The sequence below is a fragment of the Schistocerca piceifrons genome, chromosome 2 (genome assembly GCF_021461385.2).
Source record: "Schistocerca piceifrons isolate TAMUIC-IGC-003096 chromosome 2, iqSchPice1.1, whole genome shotgun sequence".
Lineage (NCBI taxonomy): Eukaryota > Metazoa > Arthropoda > Insecta > Orthoptera > Acrididae > Schistocerca > Schistocerca piceifrons.
Genome location: NC_060139.1, coordinates 92,384,123 through 92,396,415, shown reverse-complemented (window position 1 = coordinate 92,396,415; position 12,293 = coordinate 92,384,123). Strand labels below are relative to the sequence as shown.

The 12,293-nt window shown below is 46.7% G+C and overlaps 9 non-coding genes across 9 annotated transcripts; 4 read left to right on the top strand and 5 right to left on the bottom strand.

The window, feature by feature from the left end:
• Positions 1-4,163: 4,163 nt before the first annotated feature.
• Positions 4,164-4,235, bottom strand: Trnaq-cug. The gene has a single exon. It is a non-coding gene; the product is annotated as a tRNA-Gln (tRNA).
• Positions 4,236-4,483: 248 nt separating this feature from the next.
• Positions 4,484-4,572, top strand: Trnay-gua. The gene is given in 2 exon segments: positions 4,484-4,520; positions 4,537-4,572. It is a non-coding gene; the product is annotated as a tRNA-Tyr (tRNA).
• A 358-nt stretch (positions 4,573-4,930) lies between these two features.
• On the bottom strand, positions 4,931-5,002 carry Trnaq-cug. The gene has a single exon. It is a non-coding gene; the product is annotated as a tRNA-Gln (tRNA).
• Positions 5,003-5,250: 248 nt separating this feature from the next.
• Trnay-gua lies at positions 5,251-5,339 on the top strand. Its single transcript is given in 2 exon segments — positions 5,251-5,287; positions 5,304-5,339. It is a non-coding gene; the product is annotated as a tRNA-Tyr (tRNA).
• Positions 5,340-5,697: 358 nt separating this feature from the next.
• Trnaq-cug lies at positions 5,698-5,769 on the bottom strand. Its single transcript has one exon. It is a non-coding gene; the product is annotated as a tRNA-Gln (tRNA).
• A 248-nt stretch (positions 5,770-6,017) lies between these two features.
• Positions 6,018-6,106, top strand: Trnay-gua. The gene is given in 2 exon segments: positions 6,018-6,054; positions 6,071-6,106. It is a non-coding gene; the product is annotated as a tRNA-Tyr (tRNA).
• Positions 6,107-6,464: 358 nt separating this feature from the next.
• On the bottom strand, positions 6,465-6,536 carry Trnaq-cug. Its single transcript has one exon. It is a non-coding gene; the product is annotated as a tRNA-Gln (tRNA).
• Positions 6,537-6,784: 248 nt separating this feature from the next.
• On the top strand, positions 6,785-6,873 carry Trnay-gua. Its single transcript is given in 2 exon segments — positions 6,785-6,821; positions 6,838-6,873. It is a non-coding gene; the product is annotated as a tRNA-Tyr (tRNA).
• Positions 6,874-7,231: 358 nt separating this feature from the next.
• Trnaq-cug lies at positions 7,232-7,303 on the bottom strand. The gene has a single exon. It is a non-coding gene; the product is annotated as a tRNA-Gln (tRNA).
• Between the last annotated feature and the right edge of the window lie 4,990 nt (positions 7,304-12,293).

Sequence of the window (12,293 nt, the reverse complement as noted above, 5' to 3'; positions counted from 1 at the left end):
CCGACGCAAGTTACGCGTTCAGCCGAACGTTAATGCTGTTCGTAAAAAACCGAAACGTAAGGGATCCGCGGAACGGGGTAGCAGTCCCCCTCCCTCGGATGCCTCCGTCACCCCTGCTATGGACTGTGACGCTGGTGCGTCGGTGTAGGTGATTTGTTTTCTCGCTTTTCTCTCTATGGTTCAAGCATACACCTTTCTTACCTTAAATGTTAACCGTATTGAGTCCGACGTTCGCATTGCCTCTTTGCGGCAGTTTATTTACGACGCCTGTGCGGACGTAGTGTTTTTGCAGGAAGTGTTGTTTTCTGATCTCTCTCTACCTGGATTTCAAACTGTTTTTAATGTCGCGCCGGAATATTCAACAGGAACTGCTCTTTTCTTTCGAGAGGGCATTCCTATTACTGACATTGAATTCCTTGACTCTGGCCGTGGGATTGGTTGTCGTCTTTTTGATCTCCGCCTCGTTGTTTTGTATGCCCCCTCTGGTTCGGGTCACACTGTGGCTCGATCGCGCTTTTATAAAGAAGAGCTTATTTATCTTTTGCGCCAGAGTCCTCGGAGTCTCCTGCTCGGAGGCGATTTTAATTGTGTTTTACGCCCTGCAGACCAGTCCCCCAATTTTAATTACTGCCGTGATTTACATGACTTAGTTCGTACGATGCATCTGCGTGATGTTTGGGAACACAAATATCCAACCCTGGTGAAATATACATTTTTTACCGCGTCCTCATGCAGTAGACTCGACAGATTCTATTTATCTGATTTTTTATGTGATAAAATTCTTTCTGTCGATGTTATTCCTACTAGTTTTTCTGACCATTGTGCTTTTACTGCAACTGTCAATCTTAGTCGCCAACCTGCAAAACTTTATCGTTCCCAGTGGATGTTAAATGTTTCCCACCTTGCCGACAGTGCTATGGATGATGTTATCAGTGGCGTGTGGGAGCGATGTCTTCGCTCTGTCCCGCGATACCCCTCCTTGCTGGTTTGGTGGACTGCGTTTGCCAAGCCCAAGATTCGTCAGACTTTGATTTTCTACTGTGCTGCTAGGACGCGTGATTTTAAGAACACGTATGAATATTACTACTCTGTCCTGCGTGAACTATATGACGCGGCGGGTACCTCTCCACTGCGGATCCATGATGTTCGTCGTATTAAAGCCAAGCTCTTGAGCCTTAAACGACGACAGATGGATGGTCTGCGAGTTAAGTCGAAACCTCACTCTCTTGTTGAAGGTGAACTGACATCCTTGTACCACCTGCTACGGCATCAGACTCGTCGTCGTCGCTCCTTCATCTCTTCTCTTACGGTGGATGATGGGCGACAGCTTAGTGCACAGGAGGAAATGGTTCGTGCTCTTCATCAGTATTACACTAGTCTCTATTCTGCCGATGATTCTGGTGAGTCTCTTTCGGATGATGTCTTTGGGGATCTAACTGCGACGATCGCGCCTGACGCGAACGGCGAATTTCTCCGGGAGTTCCAGGTAGATGATGTTTTCGATTTTATTGCTCGCTCTCCGTCCAGTAAATCGCCGGGTCCAGACGGCCTGCCTAAAGAATTTTATCTCCGTTTTTGGCCTCTTTTGGGTGGCATTTTTACGCAGATTTTAAATGAGATTGTCAGAGGGATGGATGTGCCTGCCGATTTTAAAGTAGGGACAATTGTTTTAATTCCGAAGTCCTCTGGTCGTTTATCTGCTGCCAATCTTCGTCCGCTCACATTGCTGAATTTTGACTATAAGACAGCTGCTAGAGCGCTCAATAGCCGGCTGTCTTCTCTGCTTCGGGGTGTGATTGGTGCACATCAATGTTGTTTTCATGATAGATCTATTCTGACACCAGTAGCCGAATATCGGGATGTTGTCTCGGTTGCGGCGGTTACAAACGTACATTGTGCCTTTGCCTTCCTTGATTTTTATAAGGCTTTTGATCACGTCAGTCATGTGTTTTTAGATCGTGTTTTAGGTACAATAGGTTTTAACGCTTCATCACGTGGTGTTCTTGGCAATTTGTACAGGGGAATAACAGCTCGGGTGTCTGTCAATGGGCAGCTGACGCCGCCCATTGCTATCCGCCGCGGCGTGCCTCAGGGTAGTCCGCTCTCTATGTCTTTATTCGTTTTGTCCCTGGAACCGCTGCTTCGGACTATTGCTCTCAAGCTTCAGGGTATGTCCCTCTCTGGTGGGAAGCTCTCGGTTAAGGCATATGCGGATGATGTCGTTGTTCTCCTCCGTCAACGAGATGATATCCCGTTGTTGAAAGGGGCAGTTGATGCATACTGTCGTGTCTCTGGAGCGCGTCTCAATCAGGGTAAATGTAAGTTCCTTGATATTCGAGGATTTCGCGATGCTGACGTCCCTTGGGCCACTTTTGTCGATCGCCATACGTCCTTGGGGATTATCATTGATCGGTGTCCTCTAAAAATGGCGGCTCTCAATTGGAAATCTGTCACCGAGAAGATACAGGGGGCTCTGATGGTCCATGAGCAGCGCTCTGCTACCATTTTGCAAAAAGTCCGAATTTTAGACACCTACGTCCTATGTAAAGCTTATTATGTTGCTCAGCTGTTCCCACTTCCCATGATGGTGGCGAAAAGGTTGCGCCAATTGTCTAGCAGGTTTATATGGAAGGGCCATCTATTCAAGTTACGTTACGAGGTAATGACGAAACCGCGTCTCTCCGGAGGCTTGGGCCTCTCTGACATTACTCGCAAGGCGTCTGCTTTGTACGTCCGCCGAACGACTCTAATTGTTACGCAAGAAGTGACTTCAATTACATCCAGGCTTTTTACTGTTGTGCGTCCGGCGAGCCTTGCTCCACCTGTCGATGTCGGACGCCTAAATTTTAAGTTGAAACACATTCGCGAATTTTACATTGCGGGTAGTTACCTCGGTGACGTCTTCTTGCGGCGACCGGTGCCAACGACCAAGAGCTTGATTGCCCGCTGGGAGGGGCTGGCCAGTCCCAATCCAATAGAACTGGCGTCTCCATCCGTGTCCTGGAGGAACGTCTGGAAGAACGTTAGTCTGCCGATCCACTCTATGGCCCTGGCGTCCACGTGGTATAGGGTAATAAATAATTTGGTTCTCACCAATGTACGACTGCACCGTATTGGTCTTTCTGACACGGACACCTGTACTCGGTGTGGTCTCCTGGATACCCTTGAACATCGATTCACCTGCTGTGGGCACCTTGCTAATTGGCGTTGGCTCAGGAAACAACTTGCTTTTGTCACTAGGTCTGCTGAAGCCGCTTATACTATTGACATCATCGTCCGGCCCGATTCTTCCTTTTTTCCGCGGACGAAGCTCCATACCGTCATGTGGTTGATTGGCCATTTCGTACATTTTGTCAACAGTTGTCATGAAGAGGATGGACACCTAGCGTTTCGGCAGTACATGCTTACTTCTTACTGGCAGCGCTTGCGATTGCCAGGCCTCCGAGATGATTTTGCCAATATGCTTAGCCTGACATTTGAAAGAGAGGGTGTTGGCTAAGGTCACCTGTGTGAGCCATTTTCTTTTATACTGTTTCTGAATTTGCCGCCTTTATGTATGTTTCTTCTCTACACCAGGACTGAAGTTTTCGTGTTTTAACTTTTAATTCAGTAAGCAGTCTACATTATATAGTCATGTTTTAGGATTTTAATTTCAGTACTGTACTTCTTTTGAAGTGGAAAAAAAAAAAAGTGGTTAAGGCGTAAAAAAAAAAAAAAAAAAAAAAAAAAAGTTGGTAGAGCGGTGGACTGTAGTGGAAGATTCACAGTTATCCATAGGTCGCTGGTTCAAATCCGGCCCAGAGGACTGTTTTTCTAATCTCAGGAGCAAAGAGGCTCCAGAGCATGCCCACTCGGTCAGAACCTCCCTATGTTTTAAACCTATTTTAAAGGAAATTCATTTGCTCAGCTTCTAGTAGCTAGTTGATAATCATGGGATTCTTAGCCTTCGTAGGATAATGATATTTCTTCGAATTATAGTAAAATTGCTTGCTCTTACAGGCATTACTCGTTTAATGTGCTATATAGGTCACATAGTCGCACCAATATTCAGCCGTTTCATAGACATCTCGTTTTTAATACAAACGTAGAAACTACACCCCTGAGCCTATCGCTGTTACTTCCTCGGCGAGAAACGCTTATTACAGAAAATTTAGACTAAACGAAGGTTCCACCGAGATTCGAACTCGGATCGCTAGATTCAGAGTCCAGAGTGCTAACCGTTACACCATGGAACCAGACAGGAGAATGGGACTCGTAAATACACTTAGCAGTGTTCTGACGTACTTCAGACACTTCCTACTTGCATTTTTTAACATAATTGACACGATCGAGCATTATAAAACTTAATCTGGGCAATGTTTGCACTTGCAGCCGATGACTGCATTTCCTGTGCGTCTATATGGCAGCGCTGAGTAGCAGTGTGTGGAAACGAAAGACAGGGACGGACGTAAAGCAATCAGTACGAATAAGAAAGTATGCAGGGCCTCTGGTAGCTCAGTTGGTAGAGCGGTGGACTGTAGTGGAAGATTCACAGTTATCCATAGGTCGCTGGTTCAAATCCGGCCCAGAGGACTGTTTTTCTAATCTCAGGAGCAAAGAGGCTCCAGAGCATGCCCACTCGGTCAGAACCTCCCTATGTTTTAAACCTATTTTAAAGGAAATTCATTTGCTCAGCTTCTAGTAGCTAGTTGATAATCATGGGATTCTTAGCCTTCGTAGGATAATGATATTTCTTCGAATTATAGTAAAATTGCTTGCTCTTACAGGCATTACTCGTTTAATGTGCTATATAGGTCACATAGTCGCACCAATATTCAGCCGTTTCATAGACATCTCGTTTTTAATACAAACGTAGAAACTACACCCCTGAGCCTATCGCTGTTACTTCCTCGGCGAGAAACGCTTATTACAGAAAATTTAGACTAAACGAAGGTTCCACCGAGATTCGAACTCGGATCGCTCGATTCAGAGTCCAGAGTGCTAACCGTTACACCATGGAACCAGACAGGAGAATGGGACTCGTAAATACACTTAGCAGTGTTCTGACGTACTTCAGACACTTCCTACTTGCATTTTTTAACATAATTGACACGATCGAGCATTATAAAACTTAATCTGGGCAATGTTTGCACTTGCAGCCGATGACTGCATTTCCTGTGCGTCTATATGGCAGCGCTGAGTAGCAGTGTGTGGAAACGAAAGACAGGGACGGACGTAAAGCAATCAGTACGAATAAGAAAGTATGCAGGGCCTCTGGTAGCTCAGTTGGTAGAGCGGTGGACTGTAGTGGAAGATTCACAGTTATCCATAGGTCGCTGGTTCAAATCCGGCCCAGAGGACTGTTTTTCTAATCTCAGGAGCAAAGAGGCTCCAGAGCATGCCCACTCGGTCAGAACCTCCCTATGTTTTAAACCTATTTTAAAGGAAATTCATTTGCTCAGCTTCTAGTAGCTAGTTGATAATCATGGGATTCTTAGCCTTCGTAGGATAATGATATTTCTTCGAAGTATAGTAAAATTGCTTGCTCTTACAGGCATTACTCGTTTAATGTGCTATATAGGTCACATAGTCGCACCAATATTCAGCCGTTTCATAGACATCTCGTTTTTAATACAAACGTAGAAACTACACCCCTGAGCCTATCGCTGTTACTTCCTCGGCGAGAAACGCTTATTACAGAAAATTTAGACTAAACGAAGGTTCCACCGAGATTCGAACTCCGATCGCTGGATTCAGAGTCCAGAGTGCTAACCGTTACACCATGGAACCAGACAGGAGAATGGGACTCGTAAATACACTTAGCAGTGTTCTGACGTACTTCAGACACTTCCTACTTGCATTTTTTAACATAATTGACACGATCGAGCATTATAAAACTTAATCTGGGCAATGTTTGCACTTGCAGCCGATGACTGCATTTCCTGTGCGTCTATATGGCAGCGCTGAGTAGCAGTGTGTGGAAACGAAAGACAGGGACGGACGTAAAGCAATCAGTACGAATAAGAAAGTATGCAGGGCCTCTGGTAGCTCAGTTGGTAGAGCGGTGGACTGTAGTGGAAGATTCACAGTTATCCATAGGTCGCTGGTTCAAATCCGGCCCAGAGGACTGTTTTTCTAATCTCAGGAGCAAAGAGGCTCCAGAGCATGCCCACTCGGTCAGAACCTCCCTATGTTTTAAACCTATTTTAAAGGAAATTCATTTGCTCAGCTTCTAGTAGCTAGTTGATAATCATGGGATTCTTAGCCTTCGTAGGATAATGATATTTCTTCGAATTATAGTAAAATTGCTTGCTCTTACAGGCATTACTCGTTTAATGTGCTATATAGGTCACATAGTCGCACCAATATTCAGCCGTTTCATAGACATCTCGTTTTTAATACAAACGTAGAAACTACACCCCTGAGCCTATCGCTGTTACTTCCTCGGCGAGAAACGCTTATTACAGAAAATTTAGACTAAACGAAGGTTCCACCGAGATTCGAACTCGGATCGCTCGATTCAGAGTCCAGAGTGCTAACCGTTACACCATGGAACCAGACAGGAGAATGGGACTCGTAAATACACTTAGCAGTGTTCTGACGTACTTCAGACACTTCCTACTTGCATTTTTTAACATAATTGACACGATCGAGCATTATAAAACTTAATCTGGGCAATGTTTGCACTTGCAGCCGATGACTGCATTTCCTGTGCGTCTATATGGCAGCGCTGAGTAGCAGTGTGTGGAAACGAAAGACAGGGACGGACGTAAAGCAATCAGTACGAATAAGAAAGTATGCAGGGCCTCTGGTAGCTCAGTTGGTAGAGCGGTGGACTGTAGTGGAAGATTCACAGTTATCCATAGGTCGCTGGTTCAAATCCGGCCCAGAGGACTGTTTTTCTAATCTCAGGAGCAAAGAGGCTCCAGAGCATGCCCACTCGGTCAGAACCTCCCTATGTTTTAAACCTATTTTAAAGGAAATTCATTTGCTCAGCTTCTAGTAGCTAGTTGATAATCATGGGATTCTTAGCCTTCGTAGGATAATGATATTTCTTCGAATTATAGTAAAATTGCTTGCTCTTACAGGCATTACTCGTTTAATGTGCTATATAGGTCACATAGTCGCACCAATATTCAGCCGTTTCATAGACATCTCGTTTTTAATACAAACGTAGAAACTACACCCCTGAGCCTATCGCTGTTACTTCCTCGGCGAGAAACGCTTATTACAGAAAATTTAGACTAAACGAAGGTTCCACCGAGATTCGAATTCGGATCGCTGGATTCAGAGTCCAGAGTGCTAACCGTTACACCATGGAACCAGACAGGAGAATGGGACTCGTAAATACACTTAGCAGTGTTCTGACGTACTTCAGACACTTCCTACTTGCATTTTTTAACATAATTGACACGATCGAGCATTATAAAACTTAATCTGGGCAATGTTTGCACTTGCAGCCGATGACTGCATTTCCTGTGCGTCTATATGGCAGCGCTGAGTAGCAGTGTGTGGAAACGAAAGACAGGGACGGACGTAAAGCAATCAGTACGAATAAGAAAGTATGCAGGGCCTCTGGTAGCTCAGTTGGCAGTTCCGCTTTAGACGCCGTGCAGTGTGGACGTGCCTAGTCTTCCGCTCCGCCGTAGCGTTACGTATAGTGGACTATCGTTTTTGTTACGTGTTGTGTTGCAACTACTGAGAGTATTTCTCCGTCGTTGTTTCGTACCTTGTGTTACTTTCTGTCCTTATTTCAGTGTTTTTTGTGTAGCGGTTTCGACCGCATATTTTGAAAATGTCGTCCCAGGTTATTCCTCGTCAGGCTACAGTTAGTTTTGCTTTTGACAAGTCAACCCGCCATGTGCAACCTAGTTCTCTTGAGATTCATGATTGGTTGGTAGATACCTTTGGTGTTCATTCGGATCAGGTGCACACTGCTTATTTTGATACCGAACTGTATGTTTTCTTTGTTAAGTTTATGGACCCACTTCAGGTTGATAAAATTCTTTCTAAATACGGTCATCAAGTTCTCTTTCGGCATCGGGATGATTCTGTAAGTACCGTGCTGCTTTCCAATGCTTCCATCACGTATACCAATGTTCGTGTTTACAACCTTCCACCGGAGGTGGATAATGTCTATCTTAAGGAGGGTCTACAGAAGTATGGTGATGTAAAGAGCATTCGCCTTGAACGCTGGTCAAGCCAACATCGCCTGCAATGTTACAGTGGTATTCGTTCAGTCGAAATGCACGTTAAGCAGAATATTCCATCTCACCTGCAGATCGGTGGATATCGTGTCCATGTAACATATAGTGGTCAGGTTGGCACCTGTTTTTTGTGCAATGAAAGTGGTCACGTGCGTACCGACTGTCCGCGGAGAGTTTTTGTTTTAAAAAATTCTCTCGAACAGCGTCGCAAGTTAACGGTCGCTGACCTCGTTGCAGGTGGTTCTGCTCTTGGTGTAGCACAGTCCAGTGGTAGTAGCGCCCCGCCACAGGTTTTGCGCACCCCTGATACAGAATTTCCTCCTTTGCGTGCTAAATCTGATGTTGTTCCGTCTGTCCCTCAGGTGGGTGTGCCACTTTTGAATAATAAGAGGCGTCGCCCACACGATGGAAATAGTACGGATGAGGATCTCCCTGAGATGCCCCAGTCCGAGCGACCGGCATCCTCCGAGCCACTGTGTACTGTAGCTGCTCCCTGCCCTCCTGAGGTAGCGGTTCCGGTGGCGGCTGCTGGCGCCCCTCCGGCCTCCGACGCAGCTTCTCTCGAGTCGGGTCGTCGGTCGGGCCTGTTGGCGCCGTCTTCCGAACCGACTTCGATGTCACAACAAGTGGAGCCGCGACAACTTCCTGCTTCGCTGCCCCATACCTCTGCCAGCGGAGCTGCTCCGCTTCCTTCCAACTCTGCGGCCTCGGACCTTCCTGCTCACGTTTCGCCTCCGTGCAGTCCATGTTTGCCGGAAGCTAGTGCAGGTGTTGACCATTCCGTTTTGTCGGATGTTTCCCCCGCGACCCCGGATCCCGCATGTGGACCGGCGCGGGTGGTGTCGGATACAGAACTTGACCCTCCTACGTCACCGGCGGCTGAAGTTTCCTTGCCCGTCAGCCGACGCAAGTTACGCGTTCAGCCGAACGTTAATGCTGTTCGTAAAAAACCGAAACGTAAGGGATCCGCGGAACGGGGTAGCAGTCCCCCTCCCTCGGATGCCTCCGTCACCCCTGCTATGGACTGTGACGCTGGTGCGTCGGTGTAGGTGATTTGTTTTCTCGCTTTTCTCTCTATGGTTCAAGCATACACCTTTCTTACCTTAAATGTTAACCGTATTGAGTCCGACGTTCGCATTGCCTCTTTGCGGCAGTTTATTTACGACGCCTGTGCGGACGTAGTGTTTTTGCAGGAAGTGTTGTTTTCTGATCTCTCTCTACCTGGATTTCAAACTGTTTTTAATGTCGCGCCGGAATATTCAACAGGAACTGCTCTTTTCTTTCGAGAGGGCATTCCTATTACTGACATTGAATTCCTTGACTCTGGCCGTGGGATTGGTTGTCGTCTTTTTGATCTCCGCCTCGTTGTTTTGTATGCCCCCTCTGGTTCGGGTCACACTGTGGCTCGATCGCGCTTTTATAAAGAAGAGCTTATTTATCTTTTGCGCCAGAGTCCTCGGAGTCTCCTGCTCGGAGGCGATTTTAATTGTGTTTTACGCCCTGCAGACCAGTCCCCCAATTTTAATTACTGCCGTGATTTACATGACTTAGTTCGTACGATGCATCTGCGTGATGTTTGGGAACACAAATATCCAACCCTGGTGAAATATACATTTTTTACCGCGTCCTCATGCAGTAGACTCGACAGATTCTATTTATCTGATTTTTTATGTGATAAAATTCTTTCTGTCGATGTTATTCCTACTAGTTTTTCTGACCATTGTGCTTTTACTGCAACTGTCAATCTTAGTCGCCAACCTGCAAAACTTTATCGTTCCCAGTGGATGTTAAATGTTTCCCACCTTGCCGACAGTGCTATGGATGATGTTATCAGTGGCGTGTGGGAGCGATGTCTTCGCTCTGTCCCGCGATACCCCTCCTTGCTGGTTTGGTGGACTGCGTTTGCCAAGCCCAAGATTCGTCAGACTTTGATTTTCTACTGTGCTGCTAGGACGCGTGATTTTAAGAACACGTATGAATATTACTACTCTGTCCTGCGTGAACTATATGACGCGGCGGGTACCTCTCCACTGCGGATCCATGATGTTCGTCGTATTAAAGCCAAGCTCTTGAGCCTTAAACGACGACAGATGGATGGTCTGCGAGTTAAGTCGAAACCTCACTCTCTTGTTGAAGGTGAACTGACATCCTTGTACCACCTGCTACGGCATCAGACTCGTCGTCGTCGCTCCTTCATCTCTTCTCTTACGGTGGATGATGGGCGACAGCTTAGTGCACAGGAGGAAATGGTTCGTGCTCTTCATCAGTATTACACTAGTCTCTATTCTGCCGATGATTCTGGTGAGTCTCTTTCGGATGATGTCTTTGGGGATCTAACTGCGACGATCGCGCCTGACGCGAACGGCGAATTTCTCCGGGAGTTCCAGGTAGATGATGTTTTCGATTTTATTGCTCGCTCTCCGTCCAGTAAATCGCCGGGTCCAGACGGCCTGCCTAAAGAATTTTATCTCCGTTTTTGGCCTCTTTTGGGTGGCATTTTTACGCAGATTTTAAATGAGATTGTCAGAGGGATGGATGTGCCTGCCGATTTTAAAGTAGGGACAATTGTTTTAATTCCGAAGTCCTCTGGTCGTTTATCTGCTGCCAATCTTCGTCCGCTCACATTGCTGAATTTTGACTATAAGACAGCTGCTAGAGCGCTCAATAGCCGGCTGTCTTCTCTGCTTCGGGGTGTGATTGGTGCACATCAATGTTGTTTTCATGATAGATCTATTCTGACACCAGTAGCCGAATATCGGGATGTTGTCTCGGTTGCGGCGGTTACAAACGTACATTGTGCCTTTGCCTTCCTTGATTTTTATAAGGCTTTTGATCACGTCAGTCATGTGTTTTTAGATCGTGTTTTAGGTACAATAGGTTTTAACGCTTCATCACGTGGTGTTCTTGGCAATTTGTATAGGGGAATAACAGCTCGGGTGTCAGTCAATGGGCAGCTGACGCCGCCCATTGCTATCCGCCGCGGAGTGCCTCAGGGTAGTCCGCTCTCTATGTCTTTATTCGTATTGTCCCTGGAACCGCTGCTTCGGACTATTGCTCTCAAGCTTCAGGGTATGTCCCTCTCTGGTGAGAAACTCTCTGTTAAGGCATATGCGGATGATGTCGTTGATCTCCTCCGTCAACGTGATGATATCCCGTTGTTGAAAGGGGCGGTTGATGCAAACTGTCGTGTCTCTGGAGCGCGTCTCAATCAGGGTAAATGTAAGTTCCTTGATATTCGAGGATTTCGCGATGCTGACGTCCCTTGGGCCACTTTTGTCGATCGCCATACGTCCTTGGGGATTATCATTGATCGGTGTCCTCTAAAAATGGCGGCTCTCAATTGGAAATCTGTCACCGAGAAGATACAGGGGGCTCTGATGGTCCATGAGCAGCGCTCTGCTACCATTTTGCAAAAAGTCAGAATTTTAGACACCTACGTTCTATGTAAAGCTTATTATGTTGCTCAGCTGTTCCCACTTCCCATGATGGTGGCGAAAAGGTTGCGCCAATTGTCTAGCAGGTTTATATGGAAGGGCCATCTATTCAAGTTACGTTACGAGGTAATGACGAAACCGCGTCTCTCCGGAGGCTTGGGCCTCTCTGACATTACTCGCAAGGCGTCTGCTTTGTACGTCCGCCGAACGACTCTAATTGTTACGCAAGAAGTGACTTCAATTACATCCAGGCTTTTTACTGTTGTGCGTCCGGCGAGCCTTGCTCCACCTGTCGATGTCGGACGCCTAAATTTTAAGTTGAAACACATTCGGGAATTTTACATTGCGGTGAGTTACCTCGGTGACGTCTTATTGCGGCGACCGGTGCCAACGACCAAGGGCTTGATTGCCCGCTGGGAGGGGCTGGCCGGTCCCAATCCAATAGAACTGGCGTCTCCATCTGTGTCCTGGAGGAACGTCTGGAAGAACGTTAGTCTGCCGATCCACTCTATGGCCGTGGCGTCCACGTGGTATAGGGTAATAAATAATTTGGTTCCCACCAATGTACGACTGCACCGTATTGGTCTTTCTGACACGGACACCTGTACTCGGTGTGGTCTCCTGGATACCCTTGAACATCGATTCACCTGCTGTGGGCACCTTGCTAATTGGC